General features: G+C 44.9%; 1 non-coding gene across 1 annotated transcript; it reads left to right on the forward strand.

The window, feature by feature from the left end:
• Positions 1 to 1050: 1050 nt before the first annotated feature.
• Positions 1051 to 1125, forward strand: trnan-guu (transfer RNA asparagine (anticodon GUU)). The gene has a single exon. It is a non-coding gene; the product is annotated as a tRNA-Asn (tRNA).
• Positions 1126 to 10646: the final 9521 nt, after the last annotated feature.

The following is a 10646-nucleotide window of genomic DNA, read 5'->3' on the forward strand; positions in this document are numbered from 1 at the left end:
ATGGAATCAGAGAAGTTTACAGCAAGGAAGGAGGCAATTGTCACATGAACAATGAACATTTAAAACCAATTTTTGTTTCAGAAATAATGTTTCCACCCGGGCTTGAACCGGGAACCTTTCGTGTGTGAGGCGAATGTGATGACCGCGACACTACATAAACTAGCGCCTAATGCTATGCCCAGAGAGAAATGTACAGCAACAAGCTGCAATACTCAATCCCTCTCTCTGCAAAAAGTTCCTTTCACAACATCTCTCTGACCGGAACTGCACCAAAATAAAATATTCCTTTCAAGTGTGCAAATTATTTTCGTTTAACTTTTATTTTGCTTTCATGGTTTAACATCGTTAAGGAATCGATAATCTGCTTTTGCACAATGAAAGAAATGCTAACTGAGGGAAAGTCAGTCGGTCAATAATTGGTTCTGTGCTCTGCATGTTGGTAATGCAGCCAAGGTGATCCAAAGATCGGTGGGAGAGCAAGTTGTGAGGAGGACACAAACAATCTGCAAAGCGATATCGATAGGCTCAGTGGCTGGGCAGTAATTTGTCAGGTGGAGTATAATGTGGGAAATATGAGCTTATTCACTGTGGTCGGGATAATAGTCAGGCCATCCTGACTATTCAGTGCTGTGTGTGGCCACCTGCAGGTTGATGTTGAACTTTTGTGTCCTGTTATGTGAAATAAATGAGGGCAGCAGGCATATCTCTGCCTGACACCGGGGAAATAGTGAGAGAGACCTTGGAGCAAAGGTCTGGTTATTGCCAAACAGCAAAGGAAATATTAATTCTGGAAAACAAATGTCTGAAAGAACAGTGACCCCGACCTGATTGGAACACACAATCTTCGGATTTACCGTCAAACACACTACCGTTGCGCCACGAGGCCTACACAGTGCGGTGGAGATGTTCGTCGAAATGAAGGTTCTGCAAAACAAGGGGCTTGGAAATCAGGAGAACCAGTTTCGAGGTTTGAATTTAGAGATACATCCATGGTGCGGAGCGAACAGATCCCTGGCAGCGATCAGTGACAGGAAGATGCAACTTATGCAGTCCTGACTAGCTCAGTCGGTAGAGTTTGAGACTGTTAATCTCAGGGTTGTGAGTTCAAACCCCACGTTGGATGAATTATTTTCCTTAAACTTTTTTGGTGCTTTCACAGGAAAACATCATTAATAAACCCATAATCTTCTTTTGCACAATGAAAGAAATGCGAACTGAGGGAGAGTTGATCATTTAATCATTTATTCTGTGCTCTGTATAAGAACACAAAAACCAGGAGCAGGATTCGGCCATTTGGCCCTTCGAGCCTGCCTTCTTTTGCACTGAAACAAATTTTAACCGTGTTTTTAAATGAGCAGTGCGAGATATTTAGAGGGCACATTTCAATGCTTCACAAAACCATTCCATTCGCTACAGCCACCCAGGATCGATTCCCGGTTTGAGAAGTAACTTTGATATCACTGTTTTTAATTGAAATGCGTCATTTTATTAAGTTCGATGGATGTCCCAAAGCACTTCAGAGTGGTGTACAAACAAATGAGTTTGTCATTAAAAACACTGAATGTCAGGATTGGGATTTGAACCCACGCCTCCAGAGGAGACAGTGACCTGAACCAACGCCTTAGACCGCTCGGCCATCCTGACTGTTGGATGTTCAAGTTGCAAGTTATTACACTGGAATGTTTCAGAACGGGCACTTGTTCAGTGTAGCTGGAAGGCCCAGTGACCGGCATATCCTCTCCCCCGGGGTTTTCCTGAGCCTGTGCTCGATGTACGTGGAGCTTTGGCATGGGTCCGAGGTAGCTTGCATGTGTCGGCTGCTTGCTGGCTTCAGGTGGTCTCTTACCAGTGTGATCAATTCTTCAAACGACTTGCTTGCTGGTTTCTCGTGTGCCAGCAGGTCCTTCATTGAAGCGTATGCTTTCGAGCCGCAGCTGGTCAAGAGATGGGCTCTTCTCTTGTCTGCCTTATTGTCGCCTAACCAGTCTTTGGTTACAAAGCTTTTCTGGAGCCTTTCTATAAAGTCCTCCCAATTATCTCCAGCATTGTATTTTACATCTGAGCCGTTGGTCGCCATTCTGTGGATTCTGTAATCCCGTAACTCGTCGCCACTGAAAAGTCCTGACCCTGTAATACAGACTCACACGAGGCACATACTGAAGTCAAGTTCACTCTGGACCTGCACCTTTATTACACAGCTCTCGAATGCCACACTTGCCTGAGACCTATCCTTATATACCTGTCTGGGAAAGGTATCCAGTGTCTCCTGCAAATGCACCCCTGGTGGTAAGGTAAGTTTGTGGTTACAGGTCATCTCTGGTTACATTCATGTATGGCATGGTAAGGTACAGTTATGTACAGTAGTGTGAGATACATGACAGTATTGGTATTTATGGTGATTACAGGAATTATTAATCGTCTCACAGACCTCAATTATTTTTATGCGATGAATTGATCGAGGATTGAAACCAGGTTAGTGCGCCAGATCGTAACCCCTCGACCACCAGGGAACAGTTGCGATACATGTCGATATACATATATATATTTATAGATGACCCTGAATATCAACGGCTACCTACCTAGACCTCGTGGTGCAACGGTAGTGTGTCTAACTTTGAGTGAGAGAAATTGTTCCACAGTGACACCCATCTCACCTTTTGTTCACTTTTAAACACTAGAAACTGAGACAGGGGAATAAATAGAGAAACCAAAGCACAGGGTTATAGACAAAAGGAAGAGAGAAGGGAAAAATACTGTCCCCACCCAGAACGAATGCAAAAATCCCTCTGCTGCGCTCGGGGTGACCACCCACAGCCTGGATACACTAACGTCCCAACAGCTCATTGACTGTCGGAGAGGGACTGTGCGGTGCTTCAGAGGACAGCTCGAAAAAGCAAAGTCACTGATTCCGTCTCATGTGCTCCTCCAATCAAGAAGAGCAACACACAAAAAATGCTCCAATAATGGTTACACCTTATCTTCACATTTGCTGCACAGTTGGCTCGTTGGTCTAGGGTTATGATTATTTTTTCGGGGTTGATACTTGAAATTTGCGAGAGGTCCCGGATTCAAATCCTGGACGAGCCCTCAATTTACCCAAGAATTTTGAAATTGCATCGAACTTTTGCAAAGAAGGTCTAGCATTTCTTCAACACTTTTCAGGAACTCATGACGCCCCAAAGCGCTTTATAGCCGTTGAGTTATGTTTGAAGTGTTGCAGTGTTGTATTGTGGGGAAAGATGTGCTCAAATCACCCCACACGAACTGCAACTCTTTGCGAAGGAGTTCGGTGCAAATAATCAGGTGCCTCAGGGACTTGGACTTTCTGTGAATGAGTTTTGCTTGTACCTGCGTTCAAGATTGAAACAGTAACTGGGCTTCCATCTCACGGGATCAGTGTGTAGCGGTTAGTGAGTAGGTGACCAGGTTGATGTGCGCCGCTTTCAATCTTTGAAATTTCACCAAACAAAGAAACGGTGAATCCAATTGTCCCTATAAGCGACGGATTGAAGGGATCGCTGCTCCAAACAGAGCTGGAACACGCACAGTGCAGGAATAGGGTCCGCAACATTAAATGTCAAAGTTATTAAGCAGACAATAATTAAACATACACTTAACAACAGTACTTACAGCCAAACCATGCGAATGTTAGCCGAAGGACTCAAACACGTTACAGTTCCCAGCTCGGTGTCCAAATTGATCAAACATTAATCGGATTCTAAACTATCTGTTCCAAATGCCACATTTTATATATTTTCCTTACCCCTGCTACGTGACAATTTAAACTTTTAATAGTATTACCGAACACAAGTGCCCAACTTCTGATGGAAGGTCATTAACCTGAAACGTTAACTCTGTTTCTCTCTCCACAGATGCTGCCTGACCTGCTCAGTGTTTCCAGCATTTACTCTTTTTATTCTCCAAACTTATAATCAGAATATCACTTCCCTTGTCATCTAACTACACTCCTTCCTGATATGTAGCCTTGTCCTACAAACCAGGCTCCTTTCGGATGATTCAGGCATTCATTGGAATTATAACTTCTTAATGATAACAATTATGGGAAGTAAGTAACGATGTAATACTTGCCACCAGAGCGCGCGACTGTTGGAGTCCTAATGGTCACCTGCCCACACGAACAGGGCCAGTATAAAAGGTTGGCTGCCATGCAGTTCAGGCACACTGCAGTTGTAATAAAGAAGACTAAGATCACACCAAATTTAGCTCACAGAACTCAGCCTCGGTGAATTCTTCTCTGCACAACAATTGGCGACAAGTAACAGAATTCGAATTTTCACGCAACCATGGCTGCTGTTTGAATATTAGAGAGATCCAAAGAGGATGATGATTGGGAAGCCTTCGTCGAGCAGCTCGACCTGTACTTTGTGGCCAACGAGCTGGAAGGAGACACTAACGTGGCGGAGCACAGGGCAGTTACCTCACCATCTGTGGGCCTGACATATACAGCCTCATCAAGAATCTGCTCACACCGACAAAACCAAAGGAGAAGGAATATTCAGCGTTGTGCACACTGGTTTGGGACTACCTAAAGCCGAAGGAGAGTATCCTCATGGCCAGATATCGTTTTTACACGCACCATCGCTCCGGGGACCAGGACCTGGCGGATTATTTCACCGACCTGAGACAGCTCGCGGGACTTTGCTATTTTGGAGCTGCATTGGGGCAAATGCTGTGGGACTTTTACGTGCTGGGCATCAGCCACGAGGTCATTATTCGAAAGCTGCTGGCTGCTGAAACCCGAGACCAGAGCAGGGCCATCGCGATCGCCCAGGCATACACGGCCACGGACGATAACACCAAACAGATATCTTCTCAACATCGAAGCTCATCGGCAAGTACTGTGCATAAAATGATGTCGCTAGCAGGCCGAACTGCATATGGCAGAAACTATACGTCCGTGGCTGCAAGACCTGTGATGACTCAGAGTCCGCCATCGGGGATCGATGTGAATCTATTAGCACCGTGTTGGTGCTGCGGGGATAATCCTCGGGCCCATCAATATCGATTCAAGCACTACTTGTGCAAAGGCTGCACAACGATGGGGTACCTCCAGTGAATGTGCAAACGTGCTGTGACATACCACGTGGCAGAGGATGATCGATCCGGCACGGATCATGCAGCACAGGCAACTCAACCCGAGGAACAAGGACTCCCAGGTGCCGGTGGGGATGTTGCATTTTATCAGGGAGGCTTTGAGGGTGTGCCCGAAACGTTTCCTCTGCCCACCTGGGGCTCGCTTACCGTATCGGAGTTCTGAGTGGAGCGTTTGCTTAGAGAGTCTCGTGTTGGGCATGTGGACAATGTGGCAAGCCCAACGGAGCTGGTCGAGTGTGGTCAGTGCTTCAATGCTGGGGATGTTGGCCTGATCGAGAACACTGATGTTGGTGCGTCTGTCCTCCCAGGGGATTTGCAGGATCTTGCGGAGACAGCCCTGGTGGTATTTCTCCAGTGATTTGAGATGTCTGCTGTATATAGTCCATGTCTCGGATCCATACCGCGGGGCAGTTATCACCACCGCCCTGCACACCATAAGCTTGGTGCCAGATTTGAGGTCCTGGTCTTCAAACACTCTCCTCCTCAGGTGATCGAAGGCTGTGCTGGCACACTGGAGGCGGTGTTGAACCTCGTCTTCGATGTCTGCCCTTGCTGATAGTAGGTTCCCGAGGCGTGGACAATGTTCCACGCTGTCGAAGGCCACACTTACAGCCTTCTTAAATATAGCACCCTCATTCTATTCTCTTGAAACAAGTTCCTGGATTCTCGGCTAGCTTTGTAGGTTAGAGCTGTGGTTTTATCCTGTGATAGATTCTATCATAGTGTTTCCGAAGTGTAGTAGTTATCACATTCGCCTCACACACGAAAGGTCCCCGGTCTTAACCGGGCGGAAAGATCTTGAAAACTTGAAAATGGGCCGAATAGCTGACTCCTGTTCCTAACTCTTACGTTCTTTTGATCTCTTGACCTTTCACAGGAGAACAAACTCTTCTCTGAACATGCATGATAAAGCTCCAGAAAATATTTCCGTCCGAGGTGCTTTCGCGTGTGAGGCGAACGTGTTAACCGTTACACTGCGGAAACATCTCCACTTTCAGCACCAGATTACCAAAATTAAACCCAATGAGATCGGGATAAAAGTTCCTCACATGCTCAGGGCAAAATATCTGATTGATGTTCCACAAAAGAATGAACAAACTTCAGCACGAGGTCAGACGGAAATGTTAAGCGAGCACGTGGACTGCTGAATTGCATTTTTAAGGAGTTGGTGATGACAAAACAAATGGGTTCCGCTTAAAGATCAGAAAAGGCACAAGTGGGATTCGAACCCTCACCTTCAGAGAAAACTGCAATTTGAACACAGCACCTTAGACCGCTCGGCCATCATGACTATGCAGTGCTTTGTGTGGCCACCTGCAGGTTGATTTTGAACATTTGTGTCCTGTCACATGAAATAAATAAGGGCAGCAGGCGTATCTCTGCCTGACACCGGGGAAACAGTGAGACAGACATTACAGCAAGGTTCTGGTTGTTGTCAAACAGCAAATGAAATATTAATTCTGGAAGAAAAATATCCAAAAAAACACTGACCCTAACGTGATTTGAAAACGCAACCTTCTAATTTGAAATCAGACACACTACCGTTGCACCATGAGACCTGCACAGTGATCTGGAGATGTTCGTCTATATGAAGGTTCTGCATACAAGGGGCTTTAACATCCCCGCCCATTCCCACCAGGTATCACAAACAGCGCTCACCGGACAGTCACCGAATGGTTTGCTCGAAAACCTTTCTCTTGCTTTCACGGGAAACCATCATTAATTAACCCCTCACCTTCTTTTGCACAATCAAACAAATGCTAAATCAGGGACATTCCATACTTCAATCATTTGGCCTGTGCTTTACATCTTAACTCGAAAGCCATATCCCATTTTACTCACTGTATTTTAGCTTTCTGGTTCAAAGTCTTCAGGGATCTGGGGCAACTTTTATCAAATTTAGCAGCACCGGTTTTTCCAATCATGCACACAAAATAAAATCAGTCGTGAAGATAAAATCCCTCCGTGCGTATTTTCAGTTTCAATGCTGTCGGATTTCAAATAAAGTGAAAGAATTTTACACTGAAAAGATTTGCAAGTGTTGCTTGTATTTGTGTCTTTAATTAAACTTTGTGGCGTCTGACTCCCGTTCATGCCACTGCTGAATAAGAAAGGAGGGTTTGACGATGACCAGCTCATCCTTTATATTCAGTGGTTTCTCACCCTTTGGTGGGCTGCAGTACAGCGGATATCACGTTGGCCTCTCACGCAAAAGGTCCCCGGTGGATCCGTTTTCTCTCAGTCAAAGTTATCTATTTATTGAAGTGAAATAAAGTGCAATTAAGGAATAAGGGAGCCCTTTTACCAGGAGAATAAATAGCAAATGTTGGAAATCTCAGCAGATCAGGCAGCATTTGCCAGGAGACTAAACACGGGATTAAACCAGAGACTTTTCCCGTGTAAAGCAAACGTGATAACCACTACACTACAGAAACCTCTGGTACAATAACCCCAACAGAGGGGAGGTGACCAGTGAGCTTCCTCTGTGCTGATCGGCATTGTGTGTCAGCTCACCTGAAACAACTTCTGTCCCACACTGAAAGTTCTCAATCCTTCTCATCCGCTGCCCTTTACAGAAATGTCAGGGATCATCCAGCCACCGTGTTCAATTCCACATCCTCACAGTGGGGCCACAGAGGCTCCTACCTTTCTATCCGCGATCAGCAAACTCACCCAGTTTACAAAATTAAACCCGAATACGTGCTCGGCAAAGGGCAGGAGAAGCCAGATAGTCTGTAAACTCGGTCTATCACAGAAAGTATTTGTATTCATGGTGGTTACAGCAATTATTAATCGTCTCACAGATCTCAATTATTTTTATGCGATGAATTGATTGATAATTGAAACCAGGTTAGTCCGCCGAGTCTTAACCGCTCAACCACCAGTGAACAGTTACGATACATGTCGATATATTTATATATATTTATATGTGAACCTGAATTTCAACGGCTACCTACCTAGACCTCGTGCTGCCCACGGTAGTGTATCTAACTTTGAGTGAGAGAAATTGTTCCACAGTGAAACCCATTTCATCTTTTGTTCCCTTTTAAACAATAGAAACTGAGACACGGGAATAAATAGAGAAACCAAAGCACAGGGTTGTAGACAACAGGAAGAGAGAACGGGAAAGATATAGTCCCCACCCAGAAGTAATGCAGAAACCCCTTTGCTGTGCTCGGGGTGACCAGCCACAGCCTGGATACACTAACGTCCCAACAGCTCATTGATTGTCGGAGTTGGACAGTGCGGTGCTTCAGAAGACAGGTCGAAAAAGCAAAGTCACTGATTCCATCTCATGTGCTCCTCCGATCAAGAATAGCAACACACTAAAAATGTTTCAATAATGATTGCACCTTATCTCCACATTTATCGAGCAGTTGGCTCGTTGGTCTAGGGGTATGATTCTCGTTTCGGGGTTATTGCTTGAAATTTGCGAGAGGTCCCGGGTTCAAATCCCAGACGAGCCCTTAGTTTACCCAAGAATCTTGAAATTGCATCAAACTTTTGCAAAGAAGGACTTGCATTTCTGCAACACATTTCAGGAACTCATGGCGCCCCAAAGCGCTTTGAATCCGTTGAGTTATGTTTGAAGTGTTGTCGTGTGGGGAAAGATGTGCCCATATCACCCCACACGAACCGCAACTCTTTGCGAAGGAGTTTGGTGCAAAAAATCAGGTGCCTCAGGGACTTGGACTTTCTGTGAATGAGTTCTGCTTGTACCTGCGTTCAAGCTTGTAACAGTAACTGTGCTTCCATCTCACGGGAGCAGCGTGTAGCGGTTAGTGAGAAGGTGACCAGGTTGATGTGCGCCGCTTTCAATCTTTTAAATTTCACCAAACAAAGAAACGGTGAATCCAACTGTCCCTGTAAGCGACGGATAGAAGGGATCGGTGCTCCAAACAGAGCTGGAACACACGCAGTGCAGGAATAGGGTCCGCAACATTAAATGTCAGAGTTATTAAGCAGACAATAATTAAACATACACTTAATAGTACTTACACCCAAACTTTGCGAATGTTAGCCGAAGAACTCAAACACGTTACAGTTCCAAGCTCGGTGTACACATTGATCAAACATTAATCGGATTCTAAACTATCTGTTCCAAATGCCACATTTTATATCTTTTCCTTACCCCTGCTTCGTGAAATTGAAACTTTTAATAGTATTACCTAACACAACTGCCCAACTTCTGATGGAAGGTCATTAACCTGAAACGTTAACTCTGTTTCTCTCTCCACAGATGCTGCCTGGCCTGCTCAGTGTTTCCAGTAATTACTCTTTTTATTCTCCAAACTTATCATCAGAGTATCACTTCCCTTGTCATCTAACTACGCTCCTTCCTGATATGTAGCCTTGTCCTACAAACCAGGCTCCTTTCTGATGATTCAGGCATTCATTGGAATTATAACTTATTACCGATAACAATAATGTGAAGTCTGTAACTATGTCATACTTGCCACCAGAGCGCGTGACTGTTAGATTCCGAATGGTCACCTGCCCACACCTGCAGGGCCAGTATAAAAGGTTGGCTGCCATGTTGTTCAGGCACTCTGGAGTTGTAATAAAGAAGACTAAGATCACACTAAGTTTAGCTCACAGTACTCAGCCTCCTGGTGTTCTACTTTTCACAACAATTGGCGACGATTAACAGAATACAAACCTTCACACAACCATGGCTGCTGTTGGAATATTAGAGAGATTCATAGAGAGTGAAATAAATGAGGGCAGCAGGCGAATCTCTGCCTGACACCGGGGAAACAGGGAGACAGACCTTGGAGCAAAGGGATATGGATGGAGTCGGCAAAACTTGAGGCATCTGATTCAGGAGAGTTGCGGGGCGTGGAAATTCGGGAGTTTAATGACTTTGAAAGGAACATTTTTTTTTGTGCCGTTTTGTTCAGAGAAATGTTTGTGAAAGGAATTTTTTGCAGGAAGGGATGCAGCATTTAACCTTTTGCCTGAACACTTGTTTCTGGGTGTCAGGATTACATTTCGTTTCAATGTTATTCTTCCAGAATTAATATTTCATTTGCTGTTTGACAAAAACCAGACCTTTGCTCCAAGGTCTGTCTCACTCATTCCCCGATGTCAGGCAGAGATCCGCCTGCTGCCCTGATTTATTTCATGTGACAGGACACAAAAGTTCAAAATCAACCTGCAGGTGGCGACACAGCACTGAATAGTAATGATGGCCGAGTGGTCTAAGGTGATGTGTGCAGGTCACTATAGATAGTGTTCGAATCCTATTGCAGACATTTCTTATATTGAATCATTAGGCAGAACCCATTTGCTTTGTCACCACCAACTCCTTAAAAGTGCGATTCAGCAGTCCACCTGCTCGCTGAACATTTCATTCTGACCTGGTGCTGAAATTTGTTCATTCTTTTGTAGAACGACAATTATTTATTTTGCCCTGAGCATGTGAGGAACTTTTCTCCCGATCTCATTGGGTTTAATTTTGTTAATCTGGTGCTGAAAGTGGAGATGTTTCCGCAGTGTAACGGTTAACACCTTCTAGTTTTTTGAGTTCA

This window comes from Pristiophorus japonicus, unplaced genomic scaffold, assembly GCF_044704955.1.
Source record: "Pristiophorus japonicus isolate sPriJap1 unplaced genomic scaffold, sPriJap1.hap1 HAP1_SCAFFOLD_47, whole genome shotgun sequence".
In the NCBI taxonomy this organism is placed as follows: domain Eukaryota; kingdom Metazoa; phylum Chordata; class Chondrichthyes; family Pristiophoridae; genus Pristiophorus; species Pristiophorus japonicus.